This window comes from Acipenser ruthenus, chromosome 10, assembly GCF_902713425.1.
Source record: "Acipenser ruthenus chromosome 10, fAciRut3.2 maternal haplotype, whole genome shotgun sequence".
Lineage (NCBI taxonomy): Eukaryota > Metazoa > Chordata > Actinopteri > Acipenseriformes > Acipenseridae > Acipenser > Acipenser ruthenus.
The window spans coordinates 18,202,809-18,218,072 of record NC_081198.1 but is presented as its reverse complement, the minus strand read 5'-3'; the positions used below and the strand labels follow the sequence as shown (position 1 = coordinate 18,218,072).

The 15,264-nt window shown below is 39.1% G+C and overlaps 1 protein-coding gene across 3 annotated transcripts in view; it reads right to left on the bottom strand.

The window, feature by feature from the left end:
* Nucleotides 1-15,264, bottom strand: part of rabgap1l (RAB GTPase activating protein 1-like) — a 358,860-nt gene that overhangs the window by 216,764 nt on the left and 126,832 nt on the right. The window lies entirely within an intron of this gene.

Genomic DNA, 15,264 nt, shown 5'->3' with positions numbered 1-15,264 from the left:
ATACTTATTTGAGGTTACAATAGTTTCAGCCAATCAATGCACATTTAAAGCTTTACATTTAATTCAGTGTTTCACCCATATTGAGCACCAGTCTTGCCATTTAACCGAGAGATCCTCCAAGGGTAGCCAATGGTCGGGTTGGCAAGCAGGAGTCACACACATGTGTTTAACTGCAATATTGCACAATTTTATTTAGCAACACTGACACAATCTTTAAAGCCAGGTCAGGAGCTTCAACTAACACCCTATGCTATCACGGTATGGCCAGGCTAAATTAAATTATCCAGTTTCATCCGACCACACTTATATATGTGTTTCCCTGCCAAAATATTTCCAATACTTAAAGTGCAGGGCTTCTTTAATCCATCTTTCACAACCTCCCTTTATCCCAACCCCTCCTCATCTTCACCCAATAAACAGACATAGCTAGTTGGACAAAGCTGAGGGAACTGGCCTCTGGTCTAAAAGGTTGTTAGTTGACATCCAGTCTTTTATATATTTTTGATTTTGGAATTGTATTCATTGTGCAAACATGACACGTAGCTGTGCATATGCTTTCCTTTATTTGTACTGTACCAGCCACAGTAAAAGCATGTCTTGGGTGGGGGTGTTAAAACGATTGTCAGGGACAATACAAACATGTGAGTGAAACCACGCACAAATGGTTTAGGAAAATGGGTTAGTTTATTAGATTGCAATTTTTTTTTTGGTTTTTATTATTTTGTAATAAGATTATAACAGCAGACCATACTAAAGCTGCAGACATTTTAAAATTATATTCACAAGACTTTGTTGATGACGTTGCTGCTTGCAAAGTATGTTGCATGACTATGTTTGTCTGTTACTTATAATAAGCCTACTGAAAACAGCTACATTTTTTATTTAAAAAGGTGATCCCACACTATGTTTCAGTTCAGATTTTCATTATTTATAAAATCAATGAAATAGCAAAACTGTCTTTATTCCTGTTATCCTTGTACTTTTTCAGTGTAGGAACATTCAAAATACAATGCTTTTGTTATAAAAAGCAACATTATAAGATCATTATTTATTATGATGCCTTTCATAGCAGTTACTGACAGAAACTCATCTCATCTCCATAAGCAATGAAACAACTGTCAAACAGTTTGGATAGTTTATTACATGTTTCCATTCTGTCCAATAAACATTGACGGTACATGATAACTCCTAAAGATATAAAATATATAACCCCCTGTCACAAAGACGGCCGGAGTGGGTGGCGTCAGACCAGAAAGGAATACACAGACAGACGGTGGTGATGAGAAGCTGAGTGCAAATGGTAGCACTCAGCGTTTATTAACAAAGTAAAAGGTTTAAACAGAACACAAAACAGGACACGGCACTTGTAGCCAAAGTAAACAGACAGACAAAACGAACTAACACTTAACAAACGGTGCACGGAGACAAACAAACACGGTGAGTACTAAACACTTATTATTTTCCTTAATTTTACGTTCTCCTTCTCTCTCACCCGTTCTCCACTCTCGAACACCCAACCCCGAGTGAAAGAAATGTGCATCTATATATACTGTTGTGCTGGGATTCAATTACTAATTAATTATTCACTTGAATCCCAGCACGTGAATTAATTCTGTGCAACCCCGTGCTCACATACTATACTTTAAATGCACGTGCAGTGATGTGCAATCCCGTGCCTAAATACAAATATACAATTTAAATACTCGTGTTACACAGACCCGTTTATATCCCGTGTACCAATGACTATACACCAAACATTTACACACAACACGTAACATACAACATATAACACACACATGCACACAGGGGCGGGGCACATTGCCACACCCCCTCACATGGAAATTGCAAAATCCCTTGTCTTCAGAGTAGATGGTTATTTTTTACAATAATTTAAACTGCAGTTACCCCCTGTTGAATATTTACTAACCCACTAATGCTAATTATTTCTGCGACAGGTCGTATTTCTTAAATATCTATTTATCTATTAATCTATCTGTGATCTCTAGTGGTGAAAATTATAACCATTTTATAGCCAACTAACAAACTCCTCTATACCTGGTATACTGTCATCAACAGGAGTTTTGCAATATCTAGCACTGAATAATGTTTTTATAGTTGGTGGTCCTAAGTGAATATTTTTCTTATCGAATCTCATTTTGAAATCTATCTTGCATTCATTCAAATCCAAAGACAAAATGAATGGGTGAACCAAACCGTTAGAAACTACGCTGCGCTGCTATGCAGATGCAGAGCTTAATCAAAGGCAAGTCATTCTCTGTATCAGCTATTAAGTATAAACATACTTTCTTTTACAAATGTTGTGCTTGTTATATAAACAAAATACAACATGAACGTCAACTATCATCATTCCTGGAAGAACTACAATACTTTTTTGTGATGTGTTTTTAATGAAAGAAAAATGCCTTGTGTTGTTTAGGATAAATGACAGTTCTGCTCTAATAATTTTTTACCAAAAACAAAGAGCCACAATAATTAGGTTCCACATTTTCAAGGTTATTGTTACAACTTCACCAAGGTACCTAGTGCTTCTGTTACAGAACAGGTTCAAATTGTAATCCCACACACCACTTAGGATGCGGGAACACAATACTAAAATTGAGAATGGAATTAGAGAACATGCACAGAGTGAATTGATGATGCTGATCTAATGTTAAACATTCAATCTTAATTTCATTTCAATGCAATTTGAAATTTCTATAAGTGGTTAGGAGTGTATGATAAAGGTTTGGTGAATATGCAAAATCAATGCCTTGATTTGTGAGTGTGACATACAGACAGAAGAACATGATGCAAGATTATAAACTCAAATGGTGGTAACAAATACAGAAGAAAAAACCCTGAACCAGAAAGGTTCCACAGGGCAGCAGTACAGGGCAGGAATTAATTCCCTTATTTGCTGTACTCCCTAGACCAAGGTGTGCATTTAGTCTGTTACAGTCCACTGCACAGTGTCTACCAAGCATAGTGCATTGGAAGATACCATCTTCAGGAAAGGTCACAGCTGCTGTAGCCCAGACCCCAGGGAAATAACGATGGAAAAAATAAACAGTAAGTGCACTGTAACTGACCTTTTGCTGATATTTATTCCAAACAGATCCATTTACGTTTGTCTAGTCAAGCAGCATTGGTACGAATGCTAAGTAGAGAAACCGAGAAATTAAATTTAAGTGCAAGTTCTGACATAACTTAAGAACATAAGAAAATGTATGAATGAGAGGCCATTCTGCCCAGCTAAGTTCACACGGTTCTTAAAGGATCTCAGTAACTCAGCCTCAATAACAGATAGCTAGATAGCCCATTCCATACCCTCAGCGCTCTCTGTGTGAAGAAGTGTCTCCTTCCCTCCGTCTCCACTTAACTGTGTCCTGCGGTCCTCGTTTCTATACTGCGCTGAGAGCACTGGCTCGGGTTAACTATGTCAATAATGATTGAAACAAATCCTGTAATATCCTGAAAAGCTCCTGTAATATGCATTCTAGCTGCACATAAAAAGGTAATCATGTTTATTTTAGTACATATTAATAGTCCCCTAGACTTGCAGGGATGCTCTCCACTTGTTTACAGGGACTGGGAGACGGAAGCCTTGTTTTTTTTCTTTTTTTTTTTCTAAGTTAATACAATGTGTTCAGGGTGTCTCTCATTGATAAGTCATCTTGTGCAGTTTTAGCAAAGTGCAGATAAACTGGTTCTGTCTGCTCAAACTGTGCAAAACCATTTCTGTTATAAAAAGAGACATGATACAAGCCAGGTATTAACTTTGAAATAAACCAACTATGCTACCCAGCTCCTGGTCCAGGCCCTGGTACTCTCCCGCCTAGACTACTGCAACTCCCTCCTGGCTGGCCTCCCTGCGTCCGCCACCCGTCCGCTCCAGCTCATCCAGAACTCTGCTGCCTGCCTGGTGTTCTCTCTGCCTCGCTTCGCCCACGCTACTCCACTACTCCGCTCGCTCCACTGGCTCCCGATCACCGCTCGCATCCAGTTCAAGACTCTTGTACTAGCCTACAGATGCCTTGACCAGACTGCACCCAGCTACCTCCAGACCCTCATCTCTCCCTACACCCCCACTCGACCTCTCCGCTCCGCCTGCACTAGAAGACTAGCTCTACCTCTGCTACGCTCCCCTACCTCCAGAGCCCGCTCCTTCTCCACCCTTGCTCCGCAGTGGTGGAATGACCTTCCTACAGATGTCAGGACTGCCCAGTCCCTGACCACATTCCGGCGCCTCCTCAAGACTCACCTCTTCAAAGAGCACCTGTAGAACTCCTCTGTTTGTATCCTGGGACACTATCACCCTTCATGTAAATGTGCTTTATTTTGCTCTTATCTGCCCCCTATTTTACTGCATTTAATCCTGTACTTCAGAATACTGTAATCTGCCAAGTGTTTAACCTGTAGTACTTTGTATTTAATCATATCCTGATGTAACTATCACTATTATCTGCTGTATTATTGAATTGTGGTTTGTCACACTTGTACTTTGCTTGAACAAAAGTTATTGTATTTCTTGCTCTTATTGTATTACTTGTATTGTAACACTTGTAAATGTATTTGTATTTGCTTACGATTGTACGATTGTAAGTCGCCCTGGATAAGGGTGTCTGCTAAGAAATAAATAATAATAATAATAATAATAATAATAATAATAATAATAATAATAAATAAAAAAATGAAGACTGTACTCAGGAACCGCTATTTAATATAAACATTGCTGTTGAAATTGAGCAGTATCTGCCATGCACGGGATGACATCTCTACACAGGTTAAGGTGTACTAGAATTCTGACAAATCCTAAACAGTGATCAACTGTTTTCACACAAGTGATTTGTAATGAGAATTAGGAGGATAGAATTTATCTATGAATCAAGGGTGAACAATATGATATTTTCTGTCTGTAGTGTAGCTAGGACCTTGGTTTAACATCTCTACTTTCTGCAGTACTTCATTTTCCATGGAGGGTTCCCACCCCCAAGCACTAACCAGGTTCAACCTTGCCGAGTATGCCCAGTAGTATATCAGATATAAACAAAAGTACATGTCACATGATTACATCCTCTTACTGCAACAAATAAGAGACATACAACATTTACAAATGTATAACCTTTAAAACAGCCCTCCCTACTCAAACTCTTTGAGGGCTGATTGGGATATCAATAGTAAGACATGTTATAAATGCCACCTTTGGACTTGCCAAAAAGAGTATAAAAGCCAACAACAGCTTTTATGAGCCATATTCATGAAGCAATCTATCTCCCACGCACGTGTAAAATTTGAGCTCCTCTTGAAACATGTAGTTATGTTTTGTTCCATATTCATAAAGCATGTTCTACTGTAAATTAAAGACGTGGCTAACCAAAATACAGTTTTGTCAAACAAGAGTAGTGCTTTATTAAGGGCTTTTATTAAACTTTAGTCAAACACACATATGACAACAGAAATAAGAACACTGTACCCTAATATTGAATAACAAAGGTACTTTTTTCCCCACATACACACAAGCTTTCCACAGACTAGTTCAGTAAGATGAAATATTAATATTGGCTGGCTGGGGTAGTTCCTCAGTGTGAGCCTGGGATATAGTTCCTAGCATTCGGGTCCAGTCACTGGCCAACACCCAGGAACATCTGCTATACAGAGGTCCTCTGAAACAGGAACATTGATTTGTCATCACATGGGGGGATCTCACTGTCTGGAAGTGCACATCAGTGTCCACTCCCTCAGGTTTACTATTCCCCTGGTGTTTGATCTGGAATCAGTTATGGAGGATGTATACAAGAAATATTGCCTGCATAGCCCAGCTGTTCGTGCACTCACCTATCCCAAAACTCGCAGTCTCATCTCCTTTTCTTTTTTTTTCAATGATTTTAAAGATTGCATCGATATGAGAATGATAATTGTATTCATTATTTGATATTCCAGGATTGTGGAGAATTATAAATCTTAATGATGTTTTTGTGCTTTTCAGCCATCGGGGGGGGGGGGGGGGTCAATTTAAAGGGAATGTCAAGATAGCAACACATGTCGAGTTTCGGGAGTGTAAAAACATAAGAAAAAAAAACACCTTTACTGCATTAGTTTTATCAACTTTAACTCAAACCTACCCTGAGGACAAATGTATTGCATGTACGGTGTCTCTGTGAAAGAATACTGAACCATGAAACCCAAGGTTAATACAGTATCTTGGTGAAAGGCAACACAGGTAATTCGTGTTTGCTTTCAAGTTGTTTTTTTTTAATAACTGAAAGCAATGATCTACCTTTAAAGGGGAACTGTACTCAAAATAACAAAGCTCTCTAAATGCTCTGTATACATAACAAATGCGTCTTGCTGCACAAATTTTGTTAATTATTTTTTGTCAGCTTTCTGGGTTAGCTGGAAATGCAGATGTGTAATACATGCATTGCCTGCTTGAATAAAGCTAAACAGTGACTATGTTTCACATTAAGCCACGCACAGTGAAAACGGTATTAAAGTCGATTTTATACATACCAGTTGAGGTTTGTTAAAATCCCTTTTAGCCAGACGAGCTTAACTCCTAATTATATGTGTGCAACTCTTCACTGCGTCTGAAGTTAAATGCCTGGTAAACACCCTTTAAGAATACGGCCCTATTTCATTCATTTAAACACTGAAAATAATGTTGTTAAAGCTTTGAAATAGGGCTCATAATTTACAATAAAGGCAGGTGATGCTGACTGACAGTGGCTGAAAGGAAAGGTTACTTCACAGTTTTGCTGCAGCACATATTAATATTAAATATAATTTCTAATGTAGTCAGCATGAAGGAGATTTTCATAAATATTAACATGCTTGGATGCACCATCTTTAGTTTCATGAATATGGATGAAACCTCTGGGGAGAAAAAAAAGACTGTTCAAACTTCTAAGTGAAGATCTGAAGTGCAGCACTGTAAATTAGTTATTAAAACGGGCCTGATTTGTACTTTTCTTAACAAGCCTCTCTATCCATCACAAGCAATCCCTTTTCTACAAGACAATTCATTAGTAACTGTCACAGGATGTCTTGAGCGGTGACGTCAGACCCGGAAGAAACACACAGTACTGCGAGGTGAAAAGGTGAAGGCGCTTGTTTGCGCCTGTTTATTGCAAATAAAAGGTTTAAACAGAAAACAAAACACTGAACAAAACGCTTATTGTTATTGTTATTTTTCTTACTCTTATTTCAATCTCCTCTCCACACCCGTTCTCCACTCACGAACACACAACCCTGAATTAGTGAATTGTGCAACTATTTATACAGCTGTGCTGGGATTCAATTACTAATTAATTATTCACTTGTATCCCAGCAATGTATCCTGGTATTTGCACAATTCCTAATAAAGAGGTACATACAGTACTGTGCAAAAGTTTTAGGCAGGTGTGAAAAAATGCTGTAAAGTAAGAATGCTTTCAAAAATAGACATGTTAATAGATTATATTTATCAATTAACTAAATGCAAAGTGAGTGAACAGAAGAAAAATCTAAATCAAACAATTATACCAAACAGGTGCTAATGATCATCAATTCAATATGTAGGTTGAAACACAATCATTAACTGAAACAGAAACAGCTGTGTAGGAGGAATAAAACTGGGTGAGGAACAGCCAAACTCAGCTAACAAGGTGAGGTTGCTGAAGACAGTTTACTGTCAAAAGTCATACACCATGGCAAGACTGAGCACAGCAACAAGACACAAGGTAGTTATACTGCATCAGCAAGGTCTCTCCCCGGCAGAAATTTCAAGGCAGACAGGGGTTTCCAGATGTGCTGTCCAAGCTCTTTTGAAGAAGCACAAAGAAACGGGCAACGTTGAGGACCGTAGACGCAGTGGTCGGCCAAGGAAACTTACTGCAGCAGATGAAAGACACATCATGCTTACTTCTCTTCGCAATCAGAAGATGTCCAGCAGTGCCATCAGCTCAGAATTGGCAGAAAACAGTGGGACCCTGGTACACCCATCTACTGTCCGGAGAAGTCTGGTCAGAAGTGGCCTTCATGGAAGACTTGCGGCCAAAAAGCCATACCCCCGACATGGAAACAAGGCCAAGCGACTCAACTATGCACGAAAACACAGGAACTGGGGTGCAGAAAAATGGCAGCAGGTGTTCTGGACTGATGAGTCAAAATTTGAAATATTTGGCTGTAGCAGAAGGCAGTTTGTTTGCCGAAGGGCTGGAGAGCAGTACACGAATGAATGTCTGCAGGCAACAGTGAAGCATGGTGGAGGTTCCTTGCAAGTTTGGGGCTGCATTTCTGCAAATGGAGTTGGGGATTTGGTCAGAATTAATGGTCTCCTCAATGCTGAGAAGTACAGGCAGATACTTATCCATCATGCAGTACCATCAGGGAGGCATCTGATTGGCCCCAAATTTATTCTGCAGCATGACAACGACCCCAAACATACAGCGAAAGTCATTAAAAACTATCATCAGCGTAAAGAAGAACAAGGAGTCCTGGAAGTGATGGTATGGCCCCCACAGAGCCCTGATCTCAACATCATCGAGTCTGTCTGGGATTACATGAAGAGAGAGAAGCAACCGAGGCTGCCTAAATCCACAGAAGAACTGTGGTTAGTTCTCTAAGATGTTTGGGCCAACCTACCTGCCGAGTTCCTTCAAAAACTGTGTGCAAGTGTACCTAGAAGAATTGATGCTGTTTTGAAGGCAAAGGGTGGTCACACCAAATATGGATTTGATTTAGATTTTTCTTCTGTTCACTCACTTTGCATTTAGTTAATTGATAAATATAATCTATTAACATGTCTATTTTTGAAAGCATTCTTACTTTACAGCATTTTTTCACACCTGCCTAAAACTTTTGCACAGTACTGTATATTTTCAATTTCACTGTCCATGAAAGAATCCATGTAATGAAACATATACTAACAAATATAATACCCACCTAGAGAATATGTTACCTCATAAAGACAAACCCCTTTGGGGGTCATAGAGCCATTAATAGACTTCACAGGCACAGCAGGTGCAGTAGATCCCAAAGGATAGTGTCTACGTATTAATTGAAACCTCTCTTTCTGTCTCCATCACAATGAAAGCTCATCAAGATGCAGAACGTTAGGTTATTATCATAACCCTGGTTCCCTGAAATAGTAATACTAACCATTACAAAATGGATGTTTCCCTTTAAGAAAACTCGAACTGAAGACTCTATACCAAAGATTCTCGCTAGACCAGGGTGGCGCTGCTGAGGCTCCGCCCCGCAACCACAAAACAGCAGCGCGCCCTACAAGTATTGTCATTTTGTTTGACAATACGCCGTGACCCTGAAGTTAATGGTTAATATTCCTATTACAGGGAACCAGGGTTATGATAATATAATAACCTAACGTTCCCTTTCAACTAGGGAATATTAACCATTACAAAATGGGTGAGTATACCCAAGCTGTCGTCACAAGAAAATGGCATACAACCATACTGAAAACAATAAGATGGACTCACTTCTAATGTTCTATCGTGAGGGTAGACTGGGAAGCCACCCTCAGTACTCTTGTGCCAAATCCAGGATTCTGCTGGTCCACGACATTCAGCCGATAGAACCTGGCAAACATATGGGAGGAAGCCCACACCGCTGCACTGCATATGTCCTGAACAGATGCACCGTGGAACAACGGCCATGAAGTCGCCTGACCCCTGGTGGAATGGCCGGTGAGATTCTCCGGTGGGGGCAGATTGGCCAATTCATACGCAGTCTGTATTGCGCCTGTTAACCATTTGGACAGACGCTGTTTAGACAGAGCCTATTCCTGGGACTATAATAAAACAAACAGTTGTTCCGACTGCCACCAGTTTTTAGTCCTCTCCACATAATATGCTAACGCCCATACTGGGAAAAGCATATGGAGCTGTCGATCCTTATCATATTGGAAATGAGGGGGATGGAAAGCCTCCAATTCCATCGACCGATTAATGTGGAAAGCCGAGATGGTCTTCGGCAGAAAAGATGGGTTAGTACGAAGGATGACCTTCATTCTGGCCTCTTGAAAAAATTAGACAAGCTTTTGAAATTGAAAGTGCTTGCATTTCACTCACCCGCTTAGCAGAGGTGATGGCAAGCAAGAAAGCTGTCTTGAAAGACAAAGATTTGAGCTCAGCTGAATGCATGGGTTCAAATGGAGGTTTTGTCAGTGCATTAAGCACCACATTTAACTTCCAGCGAGGAACTAAATCCTTCACCAGTAGCCTAAGCCGCCAGGTTCCTTTCAAAAATTGTCCCACCAGGAAGAGCTCCTGGGGAGACTAAGTTGATTTTTACATGGCACACCGAAATGGCTGCCAGAAAGACCTTTAGAGTAGAGGGGGATTTCCACTCATCAAAAAGGTCCTGTAAAAATTGCAGTATAACTGCCATAGGGCATGTCGTGGGTTCAAACCCACAAGCCAACCATCACGTCTGGAACATGCCCCTGGCATTTTGTGAGGTGTCAATCACCCTGTTTGAAAACCCCAGACGACTCAAATGCAGCCGTTCAGGGGCCAAACCCAGAGCTGTAGGCTCGATGGGTTGGGGTGCCATAGAGTGCTCTGTGCATGGCTGAGCAGGTCGTGACGCATCGGCCGCTCAGGAGCTGCATCAGAGAGGAGAACCAGACTCTCCTGGGCCAGAATGGGGCTATTAGGAGCACCCTGGCCGGTATTGTCTGACCTTCTCCAAGCACAGCTTACATACATACATACATACATACATACATTCTCCAACTGGAGTGAGTCACTCTAGTGTACTAGGATCTCGGGAAGGAACAGCTAATCGAGCTGCAGGCTTCCCACGGCACACAAGGACGCGGTGCAACTAACCCAGGAGTAATCAGGAGTAATCAGCACGGCTGAAAAAAGAAAATGACAATGCTTGCAGCGCGTTTTGTGGTTGTGGGGCAGAGCCTCAGCAGTGCCACCCTGCTCTAACGAGAATCTTTGAGTCTTCAGGTTGGGTGTCTTAAAGGGAAACACCCATTGTGTAATGGTTCATATTCCCTACTTGAAAGGGAACCTTGGGGATGATGTTTAATAAAGAAGATTACCTGTAATATGTTTTTTTCGTAGGATGATGAACTCCACACACTCAATGTTGCTTGGTCAGGATAAACAAACTCATCTCTTACCCAGAGATCACTGATATAATCCTTTTTGGCGCCAAAGCCAGTGTCCCTCCTGCAAAAAACTCAGAGCAACATGGAGACCGGAAGTTCACTTTGTGTTTGGAGTTCATCAAACGAGGTAAGAAACTATTTTCTTATTGATGGTAAAAACAGAGAAGAAAAGTTTACACTGATTTTGGCAATTAAAAAAATATATATATATTATTTTCCACTGTTTAAAACTACATTAGACAGCTTTTGTGAGCTATATATTGGAATAACAAACCACTATCATGTATTTACACATACCTCTAGCAAATATTGGGTCAGCTGCATAAACGTACAACTGGGGTCCGAGAAATAAATACAATTTTAATGAGCAATCTGTCCAAGTGCATTGGTAGTATTATTTTACTGCCAATACAGAAGTTATAGTGTAACAGTCACCGTTGAGAGAACTTGTTTTGGGGGTAAACTGTAAAAGAAACATTCTGCATCTGTAAGTCTTTTGCAAAAATTAGAAAATCACATGATTGTTCATTAATTAATACCAAAATAGTAAGTATACAAGGCGCCAATGTAAGGATATGTGCAAAGTGATTTGTGGCTGCAAAACACCCATATTTATCTGCCGTAAAGTGGGACGTTTGCGGTCGCTAAAAATGTGACGTATGTAAAAAATGGTTTTCACCTGGCGTTCTGCATCCGCTATCAAATTAGCACTTTGCCATCATTAATCCATTTAAATGATATTGAAATATATTCAGATTAAGAAAAGAGCATGGAATCGGGCGGGGATCTAGAATACTAAAGCGGGTGCAAACATTATAATGAAATTGAAGGACTTTGCCTTGCACTTGGGCAATTGCTGACCCTCCAAAAACTTCGCACCTCCTCTGACAAGGTGCAAACCATCGTAGAAGCGAGTAATTAAGAGCTGTCCAAAACCACACACCTTCAGAGACCTGTCATTGGCCTCAGGATGGCTGCTGTGGTACACTGCTTGATTCGGCAATGCTTGGCTTGAAGACAGGCAGAAAAACCTTCGGAGGAGAAGGGCAAGACAGAGAAGACCCTGCATATTCAAATAGGGTCACTTTGTCTGGAATGGACTGTCCTTTCTGCTTGCTTCTCCTTCGTTGTCAGCTGATGTGGATGGCAGCCCTGCTCCATAAATCTCACACAGCACCTACTGCTCTCTGTACTCTTAACTCACCTCACTTCTGGCCTGTAAGTGCGGCCGCTAAATAGCCCGATACACAGACAGCGCTCTTTGCGACCCTCATTATCATGATTGAGGCTCATTATTTGTTGGTGTTGAGTAATTTGCATTGCTCGTAAGTTTACATAGGCCGCATTGCTAAATAATTGCTTGACCACTAGGCAATTTGGATATTGTAGCCGCAACTGTTTGCACTACGCCTATCCTTACATCAGCCCCAAGAGGTTTAAGTGGAGTAAAATGAGTAACCAGTCATTGGATATTTCAAGTAAATGGATTTTGGTATATATGTAAAGTACTGTACATCTATACTTTTTAGACACCATGCTTATCAAAGTCTGCACATCTTTGAAGGGATATCTGTTCAGGAATAGAAGATAAGAACAGGGTCAGAGTTTGGATAAACAGATAACAGATAGGTGACAGGGTAGTGCAGTGTAAAGTAATTGTGGTTTGAGCCAGCTAAACTGGATTTGAAACATAGCTTTCAGGCTTAGTAACTAGAGCACATTGCTAAACCGTAAAATCTACTCATACAAACTAGAGCAAGAGCTCTGTCTGTAAATATTGTAGTGTTTGTGTGTGTTTTGGTGGTGGTTAGCAGGGATGGAGGTAATTCCTGTACCTGCCAAAAACATGTGAGAATGTGTCTGCTCCTAAATTGAATAATTGGTGCTAATTGGGAGCAGCCACATCCTATAAAACCAGGGCTCCATTTTGAGAGAGGAGTTGGTGAGTTAGTTTGTGTGCTGTTACTGTGTCTCTGTATCTTGTGTTTTTTTCTTAAGTACTGAAGGCTAATGCCCAGTCTACGTGTTTGTATTTTGTTTAAGCCTTTTTGTTTTGGCCCGTGTGCCTGTTTGTTCATTTGTTCCTGTGCTTTGTTTGTATTATTTTGTTTATTAAAAGTGGACATTAGCACTTAAACTGCAGCTTCCTTGCCTCCGAGTCTCTTCCCTGCTGCGGCCCTTCTACAGCTACCAAAAATCTGTGTCATAGCAAGCTTGTGTTTTAAGACTTCCTGGATAGCAGACAGTAGTAGAGTTCTTGAATCATACAGTTAATCACAACTCAGAAGCCCCTTTGAGAGAGTGTAGTAAGGTTTATTTTCTCAGTAAACTAACAGTAAAGCCATGTGATTATTAAGTTAATAACTAATTTGTCAAATAATTATTACCTTCTGTGCTTACTACTGTGTGTGCCACTGCATTCATTACGTCTAAAGTCACTTAACAGCACTGTAGCACAACTGCAGTGTGTTTTGGAAACGGATAAATGGTCTGTTTTCTTTGTTAATGTTTTCTGTATCATAAACTTCAAAAACACAAAGAAAGAATTAATATACTAAAGAAATGGATTGTAAACAGCTTTATATCTTGGATTTTCATGATGCCTCTTTGAGCAAAACAAAGCACAGCTTTCTCAAAAGTACATGACATTACATGTAAACACTGTTCTTCCATGAAACGAAAAAAAAATAACACAATATTATGAAACCCTTTATATGAAACCCTACACAGAGCTTCTTAAAACTCATTTTTATAATTGACAATTAAAAAAACACACACATATATTTTTTTCCATCCTGAAGGACTTGTAGTCCGAAACATCCTGATATAATTGGGTTTTTTTTTTAATCAATTATTCACATTTTTGTGTACCTACTAAAAGCAGACTTCAGAAAAGGGAATGATTTATGTGACAGGTGTTATTCAGTTTCCTTTCAATGTCATACATTTTAACCCATAGTATTATCCTTGATTACAGAATGCAGACTAAAATTATTTAATTTGCATACAAGCAGCTTTCAGCTGAAATATAAATGAAACGGAATGAGAGAGTAAGTGATTAGTGTTGTTAGTGCTTTAGCGAGAATTAGCCTTGCACGGTCTTCCAGACCTGCTCTCCTACATTAGTCTTTGGGGAAAAATACAAAGACCACACCTTTTGCTGCTGATCTTACAACCAACTTAAAAGAGCAGTAAAAGGCGAGTGTGTTTTTTTTGTATAATGAAGCGCATGATGTTACAAATGTTAAAATAAATCAATTACTTTACTCAGTCTCAGGTAAAACAAAACTAAATCGGGCAAACAAGCATTTTTCAATGTCAGTGAGAGAAAAAATGAAGCTCCTGTCAAATATGTTATCCCCATAAAAGACATACATAAAGCTATGTCCACACGTTTTGCTTCACCTTATAGAATTAGCCAAACTGACAAAAAACTGACAAATTTAAAAATGTGACATGAAATACTGTACTACTATTACGGCTTCCGGTAGTTTTTTGCAATATAATTTTGTAGTTTCTTTGATTACATGATGTTAAATACAATATTTAAATTATGTTTATGTTTATATATATATATTTATATATATATATATATATATATATATATTAAATGATGTTTCAATGATGCAAATCTTTTGGACATTTGTTCATTTATAACATAAATAAACAAACAAATAAATAAATAAATAAATAAATAAATAAAGAACACAACAATTCTCCCTGTCAAGCCTTCATCAGAGTTTACTATGACCTTGATGGTTGAAGTGTTTTGCTTTTAATTGATTGATAATATATATGCAGCAGTGTATTGAAGGATTGACAAAGGTTCCTCAAACAAATTCAATTTTCATATTCACTCTCTCAGATGCTCTTAGTCTAACACTAGACTACAATACATGACATTTATTTTAAATTAGACATATTTTACAATTGCTCCCTATGTGATGTGTTGTTAAAAATGTAAGTACATGTAAAACTACTATTGTTTTATTTACATATGCAATAGTTGATCACAAATATAATTGAGATTAACACAATGCATAATGTTCATATCTCCAGTCATCACTTTTTAATAATGTAAAAATAGTCTGACTAGTCGAGGTAACCAATAATACATTTTTCTTAAAAACACACACATATAT